Source organism: Bombus flavifrons, chromosome 4, assembly GCF_040668555.2.
Source record: "Bombus flavifrons isolate JBK064 chromosome 4, iyBomFlav1_principal, whole genome shotgun sequence".
In the NCBI taxonomy this organism is placed as follows: Eukaryota; Metazoa; Arthropoda; class Insecta; order Hymenoptera; family Apidae; genus Bombus; species Bombus flavifrons.
Window position 1 is genome coordinate 2,968,385 of NC_138445.1, and position 12,529 is coordinate 2,980,913.

General features: G+C 34.1%; 1 protein-coding gene and 1 long non-coding RNA gene across 9 annotated transcripts in view; one reads left to right on the plus strand and one right to left on the minus strand.

Annotated features, from left to right (window-relative positions):
• Positions 1-12,529, plus strand: part of nAChRalpha4 (nicotinic acetylcholine receptor alpha4) — a 369,922-nt gene that overhangs the window by 35,991 nt on the left and 321,402 nt on the right. The gene's annotated exons all lie outside the window — the stretch shown is intronic.
• LOC138178626 (uncharacterized) lies at positions 627-3,051 on the minus strand. Its single transcript, XR_011172761.1, has 3 exons — positions 2,981-3,051; positions 2,280-2,437; positions 627-1,166 (listed from the first exon to the last, which is right to left on the minus strand). It is a non-coding gene; the product is annotated as an uncharacterized LOC138178626 (long non-coding RNA).

A 12,529-nucleotide genomic window follows, 5' to 3' on the forward strand; every position in this document is an offset into this window, starting at 1 on the left:
TTGTTATATGTTTACATGTTGGATAATCGAAGGCCATTGATGAGAACGCGATAAGTCGCATTTTTCATCTCTTATAGGAAAGTAATTTGCAAATTCGGCACGCTATCAACCAATTCTACGTGAAATCTAATTTTCCGTTCGATTTTTGGTTTACGTTTGAAGTATGTGACTTGTCACACTTTTGGTCGTTTTATTTATTTATTTTATTTTCTCCATCCGTACATCGCATGTGTTTTTACATTGCAACTAGTAGAATTAATATAACATAATTCTATACAAGACCCTCCTGAGCATTTAAAAAATACAAATAACATTAATCACGCAGACTAATTATTAAATTAATTAAGTCAAACTAACACAATAACCAAACAAAATTCTTTATTTGTTTTTTAACCTTTTAATCGCCATAAAGGTTAACAAATCAGAAAGCAAAATGAATTTACAGGGCAGATCCTAAAATTGAACTTGCCAAAAGAAAAGCCAACGTACTTACAACACGACCGAATCTCGCAAATTAACGAATTTTTATCATCGTATCCAATCATCGTAAAAGTTGAGAATCTAGAATGATGCACTCATTATACGTATTTTTCCATTGTGCTCTATAATTAGAGACAAAAGCATCGTACGGCCTTGAATAGTTTCATTCACGTAGCATTTGACGTCGACGCGAGCGGATGTCGCAGCGACAATCTACAGCCGCAAGCGACACTTATAAGAAAATTGTTCGCATGATAGCGTTAAACATTAATGGTTCGAAGGTTATCCGTTGACTTCTCGCACAATTGAAAAGTTGCTCAGGGTCGGTTTTGAAGTGGGCTGCTGTGTCGTTCGAGAAAATGAAGCCGAAGAACAAAGCACGCTGATTACTAGCGTGGTCAAAAGACAATGCAATGTAATGGGAATGGTTGGAACAATACCGGAGAGACTGAACTATCACAAGGCGAGTGCCTATCAACATGTACTTCGATGAAGTGCGCATACTGACAGAAGAAACGCGCGGGCAACAGATAAATACGCCCCCTTGCTGCGTTGAATACCTTCCGGGAATGTACAATTTTTCTGTCCCATTGATATTTCGTTTCTCCAAGATGGAAGGAGTTGTATATTTGACAACGTGATTTGTTGGTTCTCCGCAATAGGTTAATTGGTATACTCTCCTTGTTCTAAAATATTTTAGCGTAACATGTCTTAAAGAGTAAAACGATAAGAATAACGAAAGATGGAGCAAGAAATTTAATTGAAATATACTTTTTCAATATTTAAGCATGAAATCTCTTAGGATATTTGAAGTTTCTTGAAGGATATTTTTTTTAGAATATTTTGAGGATGTTTTGTTATGATATTTTTAATTGGAGAAGGAATTTATTTTCTTAGATATAAGTAAACGCGATGCACACTTCACAAGAGTAATACAGTTAATTATGGAATAATGAATTATATTAAAAATCTCGAAATCTGTATATCACAGGAATTGATATTAATATTACTTTACTATGCTGGCTACTGTATTAACTAATTCATAGTTCTTTAATGCTTAACCAATCAACAGATTAACGTAAATTTACTTCTATTTTTGAATTTTGAAACTTTATACATTGATATATTCTGTTCTTAATTTGATAACTTTAGAATTCGTTCTAACTTGCAAAACAATGTACCTGTACAGTCTTTATGCCACTCACAGTTATATCGCATTTTGAATAGACCAGTGAGGTATAATTTAGATCAGACAGTGGATAGATCTTTAATTACAAGGAACTTTTCTCAAATAAAATTAGAGTACCTCGAATTTCAAGATAGATAGTTGGGCTGAGTGCCAGGGACAACAGCATCAAGTCTAATCAAATAATTACTTTCTTCGAGTATCACCAATCTAAATATTTATATCTGTATAAGAATTAGTTAATTGAAATATGCTTGTGTATTATTATAATATTATTATTATTTCAATTAGAATTAACATAATTCTCCAACTAAATATTAATGATATACAGTATTGTAATCCCTTGAATAGATTGCATTTTAATTGTTTAATTATTTCTCTGAATAAGAAACATTATATTGAATATATATTCATATTTTCTTTGAGTAAAAAATTAAATTAATACGCAAAATGAAAAAAATTATAGAAAAGATTAATGTTCTGATATAATAGTTTCTAATGTGATGAAAGCACAATTGTCAATTACAATTTATACACTAGAATTTATTATTTGAATAAAAAATCAAAATGTAGAAACTACTTTACGAAAGTGGAACTGCTGGGCCTTGTTTACTTGATTGTGATAGACGTGTTGTAAATCCATGTCATCGCCTTCAAGTCCTAATTCGTGGAAATAAAGGCCATTTCCCTTGGGCCTAGTTTCTCACTGTTGATCTGCATTAGCACTTTGCTAACCTCCAAGGTATCAAGATGAAAGGGATGTTTGGGATCCTAAAGGGGCGTCCAGACGATCAATATTATTGTCAATATTATTGTCAATATTTAAGGTTCTCAACATTGTATTGACACCGTATGTAAGTACATGTATTGATTGTTTAGACTGTCTAGAGATTCTCTTACGTACAATAATGTTGAGAATCTTAAATATTGACAATAATATTGACAATGATATTGATCGCCTAAACGCCCCTCAAGAGGACTACCCAGGTTCCAAGATGTCCATCGATCCATTATCAGCGTTCATTTTTCGTAACGCGATATAAATCAACAGAGAAACTAGTCTGACAAATTTTGTGATGCTCGACACAACAAGTTATTTTTCCAAAACTATCTTATACAGGCAAATTAAACGATATTAAGCCACGCTTGAATTTTCTTTGCAATATTCTTCGAACTAGCTAACTAACTTTCCCTTTATTTAGATTCTAGTGGAATATATTAATTAAATTTCTGTATTAACTGGTTAACTGATCATCCATTTCAAAGACTATTGGGATTGTTAATGAACACTGCAAAAATTGCTAAATATAGTACCTTCCAATCATTCGTTTCAGGTTGGTAAGTGGCTAAAGGTTAATAGGAATATTTGATTGCGAGTAAGTTAAACGTGGCGAGAGTTGCGTGGAGACTGGCGTTATAATGAACGAGTATCTGTCTAAGCAAATTTGTTTACAGCATTCGCGGTATATACGTAAACAGTAGCCCATAAACTATGCTATCTACTGGTTCGGATTTCGAGTTATTCATATGTTAATATATGTATTTCCATATTTGGCAATTGGCCAACTACACTCTCCTCCATATTGTTCCGTATGCAAGCTGATATTCCTACAGCGTCCCATACATCCGTGAACCATTCTTCTTTGCCCTGATATTTTATGTGATCCAGCAAATCGATTTCTATAAGCTCGTTATTCTTCGCCACTTGATTTTTTGCTCCCTGCCATTCTTTTGCCTGCCTTTCTGCTTCCATCCATCTGCATTCAGTCGGTTCTCTTGTAATTTTCGTATCCATATAGCTTTTTATTTGACTGTTTCTTTTCTTGTCGCGAATATGGGAAATGAAGTCGCGGCGATAAAGAGAGGTGGAAGGAAATTCGCTGTGGAATCTGCATGCACAGAAACGGAAGCACGCAGAGGCACACAAAGAAACACGCGAGTCAACGGGTAGAAGAGATTGGGCTTATACAGAAACGGGTTAGGCAAAGAGGTAAACGTACGCGTGAAATATTTGTAGAATGCAAACGTACATTCGACCACGAAAAGGAAACGACGTTGTTTATTGCACAACCATACCGTACATCGAGTGCAGTCACAAGCCATTGTGCCAATGTTTCCCTCAGCTTGTCCTGGGAATAATGTCTAGCGATATTAGTTTCAGAATTCGCTACAGATCTCACTATCCAGAAACACCTAGGCATCAACTAAATATTCTGTAGTCGCTCGATAGATTTTAAACTTTCATAACAAATTTTAGCATATAATAGAAAGACACAGACGGAGTGAATATGCCATAAATTTAGATTTATGAAACATAGACAATGAAATTTTTACACCAACGTTTCACAATTGAATTTCATTAAAAATACATGTATAATAAATAAATTATGATAGATAACAGGTATAAGAATAAATAAATATATAAAAATACAAAATAGCAAATATTGGCAACTTGATTTTTATATCCCTCGTTATATCATCTTTCTTTCAAGGATTTGTGTCAAATTTATTTTATGGTATTTGAAGATAAGAAATAGAAGTTTCGATATTTCTACAAATGGTGCGAACGTTTGCATTTTATTATTAAAAATAAACGAGATATTTAGAAGCTTGATTTGATGAAGACACTTTATATAGAAAGACACACATTTCACAAATTTCAATGGCTTTGTTATATGTTGCCAAGGTTAATCTTTCGAATAATTTCGTATATGTATAACACCTATTCATTGTACATTTTTTCACACACATTCACTTGTGTGATTGTATATTATTTCACACAACATTAGCCTCGCTGTACCATTCATTTTCCCAATGTTAGCTGCATTTACGGTAATGAGGCACGCGCATAATATGCGCGCGAAAGGTATTCACCAAAGCAATATAATATCATCCATGCGTTATATTCGCGTTGAGTATCAATATCTCACTCAGTCGTTATTTCTCGTTCGCTCATATTAATTCCCGAAACAGTTAGTCAAATAAACGTCCAGATATGATTTCTACTGTATTTACACGTATGTACTGTCATGAATATTTTCGATTACGAACATCACTGAAACTAAAACTGATCACTGCGGTTACAGATACAAAAATCACACGAGAAGAAACATAATAACCACATTCTGTTGACTCTTCTGTTTCAATGTCGTTTTTATCAAAGTATTTTAATGTGTCATATGTAGTTGAAAATGCAGGGAACCTGTTAGGCTCAAAGATGTAAGTATTTTGAAACATTGTTGAGTGGTACAGAACTGAAGAATCCTTTCGGTAAAAAGACCAAAGATACGATTATGTATCGAGAAGCAACGTTTTATAAAAGTAATGAAACATCAGACGTTTAGCCTGAGAATCAAATAGAAAGAGACGTTTGATAATACGAATGAAATCAATTGACAACGTAGATACTGAAGTTTAAAACTTCTCTGTAACAATGGAAAATTTGTAAAGTGTGATTAGAAAAAGAGATAGTCAATATACAGAAGAGACGCGTGGGAGAAACTCTAAGGTAGCGGGAGAAGGAAGTAAATAAAGAAATTGTGGAAATTCGTGATCAAAGAATGCTAATTAAGTTCAAACGAAACTCGGGAGAAAATTAAAACCAGTTGCAATGTGAAAGAAGTTGAAAGAAATTGTAAAACAATAGCAAAGTGAGCATAGGAAATTATCTCGTACAATAGACTCATACAAAGACTATGAGAAACGTAGCGAAAGAATAGAAGTAGCTGAAGCGAACGCTCATTATAAATACAAACATTCACAGGATGATAATGTCGTAGTTCTATTGCGATAGATTCATCAAATGTCAAATGTAATTCAATAGTGTTGTTAGGCTAAATATGTTGCAGCCATGTAACCAGCTATGAAACATAATCATACATAGATTTGATTTCTGATTAGGATTCACAGTTACGATGTTGTTCTACGATGGCTACAAAAAATGTTTGTTCATCTCACAATATTTATTATAGCATTTACTTGCTTAGGTGCAAGTATGTTAAATTTCGTATCATTTAGTAGTACTTTAGCGCGACTAAAAAATTTGATACTTCGAAGATGAAACGTAGAAGCTAAGAAACTTACGTACAAATACAAAAATTAAATTTTTTTCAATTTCAAATTCAATTTCAAATTCATTTTTCTCGTCTCAAGCGAAAAATTTATCTTCTTATTATCTTCTTTCGATTTATTTTTCCACCTAGAATCACTATCCGACCTCTTGTATCATGATTTCCAACACACCCTGTATATTTGTTCCTAAAGTTTTCCCAATGAATTCGATCTCATTTCAAACGTCAGTTGTGGAATTATACGTGTTTATTCATTGATTGGAATTCTGCTTGGCTTTGGATTGGAATTGATTGGCTTCTTATCACACGAATAACAGATGAAGACAAGTTATAAATATCGTCTCATAGCAACGGTAATTTTATAAGCGAACGTAGTTTTATCCCATATCTTGCGCTTTTCCTGCAGCTTTAAGGCAGAACCACGTATTTACTATCGAGCATTTTTATCGCCGATGTCACCCCGTACTGGAACGTGTTATTGTCGTCCCAGTTGGAAATTATCCAGGGTACGACCGCTGCCGATTTCACCGGAGATCTGGGAACAACGCAAATATCAATATCTGCTACCGCGCATTTTCCTATAGGAGCTCGCATTTCATTGGTATTAAAGATATCCGATATGCATGGAATTGCGATTGCACTTGGACAGCCGCGTTAACTTGTTCTTTCTATCTACCATATTCTTAAACGTTTCAAACTTAAAGGTCGTTTAAAATTTATTATCCACGTTGACCGAGGTCTCGTCGATCAATCTAATTTACATATGCAATTTAATCTCGTCGAAATCAAATAATTGTGAGCATTGCATTCGGAAGAAACTTGTATTCTAATCTTAGTTGGTAGAATCGTGGATCTGAGAATCGTGCACAATTTCCCCATTCTACGGATAACAGTATTTGAAAGTAAAATCGAATTAGTCTTGTACAGAGTAGAAGAAACGGATCATAGTTTATTTCTGTTGTGATTTACTGTTGAGATTTTCAGTTTTCATTTTTACGCTGCGCTGGCTTAATTCGAAATTTAAACGCTAAAAGATTGAAACCCTTTCATTTTGTAAGAGTCTTTGCTACGACTCTGCCACTCTTACGTTTTCGCTGGGTCAGTTCTTTTAACTCAAGCACACGAGGCTAACCAGGAACATTTTCTCGCTTTTACTGACCTAAATCAACGGAGAACGAACGGCCGAGTTGCAAAGCTCGTAAAATTGTCGCATGAGATCTCTCCTTTGGTAATTTCCGATATCTATGATCTCGTCACCCTCCTGGTCATATGCTTTTTGCCCTGTCCCGTTCACGTGCTCTTTAATCCTTTCACAAGACAGGTCCCATTTTTATTCCGGCAAAGTGATATGAATTCTTTTTTTCTTTAATGTTACGCGCGTACACAGAGAAGTGCATGCACGCGGAGCAAAAATTGGTGCTTTTGATTAATTTGTCATGCAATTTCCGTCGTTACTTGTAATTTCCTGTAATCACTTTAACATTCACACATAGTATATAACGCTTTTAAGCAGAAAAATAAATAAAAATATATGTTCTGATCGTTGGAATTTTTACAGAAAATTTCACTTGTTGCTTACAACATTAATTTGTTATACAGTTACAGTCGTTATTTTTAATATCGTATAACTACTTTAATATTCAGCCGTATAACCCTTCCATGCAAACGTATGGATTTTAATCACTGAAATTTGTACGGAAGGTACTTAACTACATTATCTATAGGTGGAACATCTAGTAAAAAATTGGCTAGTTTAAAAATTAGAGAATATATTAGGACTGTTAAATATCTTTGTGAAAAATCCTTGTATTCACTCTATTGGTACTCTTTTAATCGACCACTTAGTGACATTCAACGCTACTTTAATGGACCATTACATTACTTTAATGTATCACAGACAATTCTTTGAGATGTTATATTCCATTTTATTCGTTTAATTATCACCTGTTATTTAGAATAATGCATCGATTGTTCTATTACGTTTGAACTGTCTATAATTAGCTATTGCTTTGTAATTTTTTCGACAATATAATATCTTCTTTAGATATTATAAGATTTTTCTAAAAGATCGATGTTCGTTGCTTGTTTAAATATTATGTGATTTCGAAAAGAGTATCTTTCGGTATCGTCGTTGCGATTTATATTCAGGACCGAGGAAAACAATGTAAAAAGTATTTTTCTATCTGAAAATCTTCTCCTTGGTTAATATAATACTTCAACATTTTTACATAATTTACTTTCTATGGTATAAAACTTTGTCCCCTGTCAAATAATAACAATTTTTAAATTCTTGTCGAATCTCGAAGCACTTTCTGAAATTCTTAAGATTTTAGTGCCAAAGTATTTTGTATAATTTCAACGACCCCTTTTTACTTTTTGTTTTGTCAGTCGATTCGGCATAAACTATATGTATGAGCATTATGCAAAGGAACAGGCAAGGAATTTAAAATATTGTGCTAAGTAATTGATTATGGAAGCAAAGCTTGCAAAAAGTAAAAACAGCTTTTGGAGAGAATACGCAAGGTAAAGAGACGAGGAGGAAAGTTAAGAAAGAAAGCCAGTATGAAGCCATGAAAGTGCGTTGGTTTCCTACTTAGTTTATGATGGAAATTTGTGTTAAAATTTTGCAAAGTTATTGGCTATTTTATATTTTTTTCGTATGTAATTACCGATAACCACTGGTAGTAATTAGCCGATGTTAAATAATAATAATAAATATGAAATAATTAAACGTATGTAATTACCAGTGCATGAACCTTATTTGCAATGGCTTTTGAACAAGAACCAACATGAAATTAATCGGCAGCTTCTATAGAAATGTATATTTTGAGAACAATAAATGAAACCAGATTTTTGTTTGCAGTAGAAATATAGTCAATAACGGTAGCCAATAGGCAAAATGGCAGTTACAGCGAAAGAGTAACGGTTTGTGCTTTTGTTTAATGCTAGAACCACAACGGCGAAAATTACCAATTCGTAATTTGTCGTAAAAATTTTGTAGGTTGACAACGATGCATTTTTAGAGATCCAAACGAGTTTTCGTAAAATATACGAATAGAAGCTGGAACGCAGGGAATAGGTGAAACTTTCAAACGAGAGATACAAGTTTTAACATTTTTAATCGTCTCAAGGATCGAATGAATGGATCAATGAATCGCAATAGAGAGAATATTTAAAGATAAAATATTTAGAGATGAAGAAGAGAGATGATCAAAGAATTGATATATTTTTATGCTATTCTAAGTTACCTGAAATTTCAGTTTTAGTTCTGTCTCATTCTAACCCTAATCTACCTAAAGCTAAGTCCAACTTCTAGTTCATCAGGCTGAAATAAACAAAGAAATTCATACTTTAGTAATTCCAGTATTAAAGTTTCGCAATGGATCTTCTGTGGCAAGTTGTTCACAATTTTGTATCTTCGTATCGCGCGGTGTGCACGGTGTTGTAGGATCGGTATGTAGGTTAGAACAAAGCAGCCACCTTGCTGCCCTCCTTCCTCTGTAACGTAACCCCTGTTCGAGCGAAGTTAACTCAGCAGAGCTAACATATCCCTGGGATTTAGGATTATTTAAGTCGGTAATAACAAAGCTGGCTTCGGTGTCGTTCTCGTTTTCCTTGCAGTTGTTCACGCTGTCAGACGTAACACCTCTCTATTCCTCTTCTCTGTCTTCCGCGCCGACTCCTGCCACTGCCCTCTTTAACATATACAGTGAAATTTAATTACTTCGAGCGGGCACTCGCCAAAACTCCACTTGAGCGTGTAATAATTTCGTCGGAAGCCGAGAGAAATGCCGGGAATGAGGAGGATTGGGAAAACGAACGCTTCCCAAACCCTCGACAGGAACTCGCGACTAGCAGAGATATCCTAATCCTTCCCGCTTGCTTCCCCTTTTAATCCCTGCCTATCTGTACACCTTGCCTGCACCGCGATTAATCGAATTCCCACTTTTTGCGCCTCTTCCACGTCTTGGATGCCGTAATCTTCCTGCTAATGACTCGGTTACGGCAGCCCCGTCAAATTTAACGCGATTTAAGTCGATTTCATTCGTTATATTTCGTTAGTCGTTCTGCAAGTTTTGTTAATTTCGTTAAAGAACGAACGCAAGAAATTGTCAGCGTGTGTGCCGGCCGACACGCGTGACTTTGTCAAGCCGCGGCTATCGCTTCGTCTTTTCTCGTTCGCAAGGAGAACGAGACGAAGATCGGCGTTAATAGCGGGCCTGTACAGAATCATTAAGAATTTTCTCAGCTCCTGAAGATGGGAACGAGCCACAATCTCGAGGATCAAAACAAATTGTACGAAATCAATCTGGTCATGTCTCTTGGAGAATTCCGATTTGTTCCAGTTCCGATATGTGATGAGCGCAGCACAAAAATGATAGTCGATCATCTCGTCATATGGTGTGACAAATTTCTACAATAGGGAAAATTATAATATGTTATTTCGAGTAAATTTTGCTCTGATGGACCTGTTATTTGGTACAATCCTTTTATTATACAATTATTATACAATATTTTTAATTATATATTTTTACAATATTTTTCATATTTTTTGGACAATGCAATTATAAAGGGAAAATTATTATCGAACAATTTGCTAACTTTAGTGTTGGAATTTGTGGTATTAATAACAGAGTCCTTAGTTTTCAATGTAACAGCTCTGAATATTCTTCTGTTAGTGTGATATTTAACATTGAGAATATCATGCAAGTAACTTTTGTTAGTTGCATTTAATGTATATACGTGTATAATATTAAAAGTTTCGTACATATTTTCATGGCTAATGTAATCAGTTTTTTGTAAAATATGTCTCAAGTTTCAAGAAGCAATATATCTTCAGCATTTCCCAGTTGCAGATCTTCAGAGAAGTTACGATTCGGGTATACTTCAAGTTTTAAACTTTAACATTTTCACGTTTCGACCAGAGCTTCAACTTTTTTGCGCCATTCATCATAGCGTATCTCTATGTGACATCGTATATTTTTTCAACGTTATTATTTTTACATTTTTATATCTCCGAGCATTGAAATTTCTTAACCGTAGCATACAGAATAACGCATAAATAATATTTCACTGTTTGCAAGTTTATAACTAAGCTAGGAAGACAGCATGTAGTAGCAGAAACATGACAGAAGATCAGATGTTTGACGTTGTTGTTCGTGAATAAGTCAAAAGTTCCCAACTGTACTTCCTTAACCAAAATTCTTTAACCAAGAAATAAAATAGTTTTTTTGTAGCAGCATAGGTGCGCTTAAAAACCATGGTTACAAAATTACAAATATTTTCTCATTTTTGTTACAATTACATATATTTTTAACGATCAATGATAACAACTAGATAGCATTATTAATTACATATTAACGAGTATATAATTTCTGGTGATTTAAATCATTTTTAGTTTGTACATTTTTTTCTACTTTGTTGTTATTTGTACATTTTGTTTGTACATATTTTTGTTTCAAATGTTATGCATCCTGTGAATACCCGTTACAGTTTTGCGAATATTTTATCCCACAGCACACTGATATCAATTTAAAAGTAAATACGGTACACAAATACACTAAAATTAATGAAATCTTAAAACAGTTAATTCTATTTATCGTGCAAATAAAATATGAAAATAAAAGTAATATTGTTCTAATGAAGGTAATCGTCGCGTAGCGGCACACGAGCCAACGGAAGATTCAAATCGGAGCGACTCATATTATTATGCCTTGGAGTGTCAACATTGCTTTGATTTGCTAGGTTCAAAAGTAAACGAACTCCGAACAAAACATTATCGCCCTTCGTAATCGTCAACCAGAGTTACATTTGAATTTTTTGTAAACTCGATATAAATAGACGAACGTGCTCATCATTGTATCGAATCATTGTAGCGAATCATCATAGCGAATCATCATAGCGGATCATCATAGCGAATCATTGTAACGAATTATTGTAACAAATCATTGTAGCGAATCATTACTGTTACTTACAGGTCTCTGTGCTTGTATTTAAAGTGATTTTAATATACACTGACGATTACAATTTTGTCACTCGTCTCTTTAATAAACTAACGCGTTTAATAAACCACCTCAATCGTATTTCATGCGAATTGTGAAAACAGAATGTTTCTGCTTATATGCTCAACACGCAACATTGTATCTACATACTTTAGTTTTGTTATTTCATGTGTTGGAAAATACGCGTATTAAATGCTTGTAAATGTTGAAAATGGCATTTGAACTTTGCGCTGTGTATCAGCACTACAGATTATGCCACAAGAAAATAACTTGCTTCGGCGCATACAAGCAATAAATCATAGCTACGAGTTGAAAAATATTTTCGTTAAAAAGCTATTAGCCTAAAACACATTTGAGTTCGTTACTATTAATCTTAGTCCGATATTATATAGTACATCTATGTACACTTATATATTTTTGAAAATGTCACGTCTACTTTTACTACTTTACCTTTTTCTAGATTTTCAATTAATTTTTGATTTTCTCAATGAAAGTAACAAATTTACTCGAATGCTCAAATGTTCAGGAACAATGCTTTTTTAGTTATTATCGCGATATGCGTTTGTCTTATCCCTCTACAACTATTTTCAAGCGCTTTAAGGATTTCTCAAGTAATAAAGTAGAATGCGTTTGTAATCCGCTCTTTCATGTTACCTACTGTTGTTGGTAACTGTTCATAAGCTGAGAATTCTTCGTTTTACATAATCCCACAGAAAGAAATCCGTGGCTCCTAAATCAAGGGATCTCCGTGGCTATTCCGCACAGCCTCCTCCACCAATTCAATGATGTGG